The sequence below is a fragment of the Physeter macrocephalus genome, chromosome 4 (assembly GCF_002837175.3).
Source record: "Physeter macrocephalus isolate SW-GA chromosome 4, ASM283717v5, whole genome shotgun sequence".
NCBI classification, from domain to species: Eukaryota; Metazoa; Chordata; class Mammalia; order Artiodactyla; family Physeteridae; genus Physeter; species Physeter macrocephalus.
Genome location: NC_041217.1, coordinates 76,269,690 through 76,274,343, shown reverse-complemented (window position 1 = coordinate 76,274,343; position 4,654 = coordinate 76,269,690). Strand labels below are relative to the sequence as shown.

Sequence of the window (4,654 nt, the reverse complement as noted above, 5' to 3'; positions counted from 1 at the left end):
ATATGTATAGCTGATTCACTTTGTTATAAAGCAGAAATTAACACACTATTGTAAAGCAATTATACTCCAATAAAGATGTTAAAAAAAAAAACAGACCCAGAGGTGATCCAGATACTGAAGTTACCAAAAAAGGGCATTAAATTAACTATGACTAGTATGTTCAAATAAAGATGGAGAATATCACCAAAGAATCTGAATCCATACAGCAATCAAATTGAAATTTTAGTAATGAAAAACATCATATCTGAAATAAGGAATTCATTTGGTAGGTTTAACAGTAGATCAGAAACAGCAGAAGACAAGACTAATGATACTGAAGGTGGGTCAATAGAAAATATCCAAAATGAAGTACAGAGAAAAAAAGAATTAAAAATATGGAAAGATAGATTCTCATAGACATACAAAAATATATAAACAAGGAGTGTTCAATGCATTATAGTTTATAATGATGAAAAAAGAAAATCTAAAAGCTCTCCAATGTTCATCATTAGGGAACTATCTAAATTAATTACCATACATTCATAAGATGGATTCTTTTCATGTGTTTAAATGCGACAGATCTGGCAGGTCTATAAGTAATGACATGGAAAGTTCGACAAAATATCCTGCTATATGAAGAAAATTAGATAATAAAGATATCTACTTAGATATTGTCCCTGCCCCCATGGAGCAGTGAGAAAAAAACTACAACAGGTATAAACGGGTACGTAAATTGGATTTTTTATTTTCCTTATAAACACAGCAAAATCCATTTTTACACATCTCTAATGGTTGGCTATTTTCTTCCTAAGTGTGTACTTAGAATGAAAATGTAATATCTGGCATTTTCTGATCCTACAGCAGGAAGTAGTCTCTACTTAAGTGGGAAAAAAAAACCCAAACAAACAGCTAATGACTATACAGTCAATAATGTTTACACAGATAATACTGTGAAGTTTCTTTTCACAGCACATCTAAATAAGTGTAACAGAGAAGGACCCTATGAGGCCTTCCTGGGACAGACCCCACCATGTCCTCTGCCTGTCTCTTGTCTCTAGAAAAACTTTAGAATAAAATTAATCAGAGAAATGGGAAAATACAGAAGCAAAGGAAAGCAGTCAAACAAAACCAAACAATAGTTTAGTCGTTAAACAAAGTCACGGACCTTTAGTTCCTCTTCAAGGGCTACAGATAATATTCTGAGCCATAGCTTTTGAGCTGTTTTGCAGATACTGAAACCCATACCAGGTGGAAGAAGTTAACTGCATGATGACCAGACTGTAGCCATGACATAAGCTGCTCCATCTTACACAATTCTGAGAACTGGCCTCAAGGAAATGGGAATAAACCAACCCTGGAACTGAAGATTAACTGTACTTAAAACAATCAAGATGATGCTGATCAGAACACCGCATGACCAACTTCAAGATGACTGCTGGAGCTGACTGTGCTGTTCTGCACATAGCCCCCCCACCTCCCTCCGCCTATATAGCCCTGAAACTCCCCTTTCAAAGCTCTTACCCCCTGATCAGAAGCAGGGGAGTTGACCTTTGGACACAAGTCTGCCTTCTCCCCAGGTTGCCAGCCTCCTAAATAAAGCAACCTTTCCTTTCCTACCAACACTGGTCTCTCAAGTATTGGCTTTTGAAAGGCAAGCAGCTGAACCTGAGTTTGGTAACACAGGTAAAAAAAACAGGTAGGTCCATTTAAAGAAAACATTAAATAATAATAATGATGATGATAGAGAGGAAAAAATTCATCAGTACAGTACTTAAATGACTAAAACGCAGAAAACACTGATTTAGAGCCAAAATCACTGAGTTCATGACATCCACAAAAAAGGGGTCGGGGAGGGGTGCCCATGGTTAATATATTTTACAAGCAATAGGATTAAAATCTTCAGAAGATTGCTATAACATTGTTTAATATAAAATAAATGTTAACTCTATGCCACAACTAATCTGAAATAACATGCCACTTATTCTATTAGCTGAAGTAGCTAATAAAATAGCTAATTAGCAGACACTGACAGGCTGACCCCAAATCCATTCTCAACAGCCTTCTCCCTTGCCACCTCCTACTACAAAGGACAGAAAAGCTAAATCCATGCTCTCCTAGCTTTCTTTACAGCTGGGTGTGGGGAGCATGTGACAAAGTGCCCAGGGAATAGAATTTTCTAGGCAGGAAGTGAAGAGGTGGAAGTGGAGCAGTGAAAAAGGTTTTCCTTTCCTTCAAAATATGGGACAAATAAACTGGTGCTATCCCTTTCCCCTTTCTTCCTGCCTGAAGTCCTAAGGCAGTAAGCATGAGGGAAAGACCAAGAGAATCACAGAGATCCAACCCTAACATGGTTGACACACTGAACTAATTTGCTGTGACCTACCTACAGACTTCTTGTTATGTGTAAGAAAAAAAAGCTTGTTTGAGCCATCATTAAATCAGGTTATATGTTGCTTGCATGTTACTAAGGTAATATGATTATCAGTAAAGGACATGTGAGAAAAGGAAGCTCATGTCTTTCTCCCACTCTTACTATCAGTTAAAGAGACAATGTAGGGCTTCCCTGGTGGCGCAGTGGTTGCGCGTCCGCCTGCCGATGCAGGGGACGAGGGTTCGCGCCCCGGTCCGGGAAGATCCCACGTGCCGCGGAGCGGCTGGGCCCGTGAGCCATGGCCGCTGAGCCTGCGCGTCCGGAGCCTGTGCTCCGCAACAAAAAAAAAAAAAAAAAAAAAGAGCCAATGTAGTAGCAGAACAGACCACAGTTTCCTATGGTATAAAGAGGCAAAGCAACCAAGGAGAACTGATTCAAGCTAATATCTTCACATTGGTATTTTATTAGTCTGGCAAGGAATTTTTGAGCAAAACATTTTAAAATTTGACCCCTGCCTTCTTTAACTGTACATAACCCAGCTCAACGGCTCTGTGAGAAGAGTGTATACAGCCTAGTGCCTAAAAAATCCTAGGCATTTGGTAAATGTTAGTCACCTTCTTCTCTATTAGATTGCAGACAGGATATACGGCTGCCTAACGGCATTCATATTGTTTTTAAGCATTCATACAGTAGAACTGACAAATTAGGGTAAATCTCCCTGTTCTTATTTGACAACTAAAAAAAAATCTTCTTGAAAGTTTTATTTCCATTAAAGGAAATGCAGCAGAAACTCCATTTGTCCAACTGGCAGGAAATTATCAGCTAATAATCAGAGAAACACAAGATGATCACTTTACTTAGATGTCCCAACTCTCTTATTAATTTAAGGGCTGTGAACAAGGGCTGCTACCTAAAAAGCTTAGATCCAATTTCTCTGGCCAAACTGAGATTATTTGATCATCAAAATGAATAATGATTAAAACAAAATTCATGAGTCTGGGCTAAAATAAGTAAGTAGACAGATAAGGTAGGGCAGGGAGAGAGAAAAACTTCTTTTTTTAACAACAGATTGTCTAATAGCTGTAGAAAGAATCAAAGAAACAGAAAATCATTATTGTATAGCCATTATAATAATAATTCAGGCAAGAATCATCAATGGAGTCTAATATCATTAGGTAAAAAACTATCAGAGAACCAGATATTTACTCAATCTCCAAGTATCACCCCAGATTATATATTAATTACAAAAGAGAAAGGGCACCTTTATAAGAAAAATTTGGCAGGCACTGCCTTAACCAAATGGTCAAACTTAACATCACCCATGATGGGTCAAGCTGACATCATGTGCACCTTCTGTTGTGATACACCGAGAAGGATATATCATTTATTTTGTATTCTTGCTCAGATATTTAATCTGAATGAAGAAAAAATCAGACAAATCCAAATTAATGGACATCTTGCAAAAACCCAAAAAAACAAAAAACTAGTCTTGACTCTTAAAACTAAGGAAGGTCACGTGTGGGTTTTCCGGCTGGCAGCACGAACTAGACCCCCAGCCATGAGCAAGCATTAACCACCAGACATGTAAGCAAATAAGCCTGCAAATTCCAGTCAAGTCTTAAGCTTTAAGTCTTCTAGCTGTGGTCCCAGATATTATACAGCAAAGACAAACTATTTCCCCATACCCTATCCAAATTACTGACCCAAAGAAACTGTGAGAGAGAATACATGATTATTACTGTTTTAAGTCACCAAGTTTTAGAGTAATTTGTTATGCAATATTATTGCATAACTAACAGAGGCTTTAATAAGGCAGAATAAGGCAGAATCTCAATCTTCCTCAACAGTACCTACCTCATAGGGTTACTGGGAACATTAAGTGGGCTAATGAATGTCAAGCCTGGCACAGTATGTATTCTTCATGAATGCTAGCTAGTATTAAAATAACTTCAATTTGTGTAGTTAGAAGTATGAATAGAAGAATGCATAAGGTGCTATGGGGAAGCACAAAAGAAGAGCGTTTGATACAGTCTTGGGGGTCATGGGAGGCTTCCTAAATTCAGTGAAGGACTGATTAATTGGGTTAAAAAAGCAGTAGAGGTACTTCTGCTAGAGAAAACAGATTAAGAAAACATATAGAAGCATGAAACAGTATGGCATATGTAGAAAACTTCAAGTTTCGTATTGGTAGAATAAAAAAAAGCAAGGGCTTCCCTGGTGGCGCAGTGGTTGAGAGTCCGCCTGCCGATGCAGGGGACACGGGTTCCTGCCCTGGTCCGGGAAGATCCCACATGCTGCGGAGCA

At 38.3% G+C, this 4,654-nt stretch overlaps 1 protein-coding gene and 1 long non-coding RNA gene across 11 annotated transcripts in view; one reads left to right on the top strand and one right to left on the bottom strand.

Annotated features, from left to right (window-relative positions):
- LOC129392071 (uncharacterized) overlaps positions 1-1,472 on the top strand; it is a 10,501-nt gene extending 9,029 nt beyond the window's left edge. Inside the window, exon 3 of the long non-coding RNA XR_008617136.1 lies at positions 1,209-1,472. This is a non-coding gene — a long non-coding RNA (uncharacterized lncRNA). The remainder of the gene's footprint in view (positions 1-1,208) is intronic.
- RNF115 (ring finger protein 115) overlaps positions 1-4,654 on the bottom strand; it is a 76,693-nt gene that overhangs the window by 25,922 nt on the left and 46,117 nt on the right. The window lies entirely within an intron of this gene.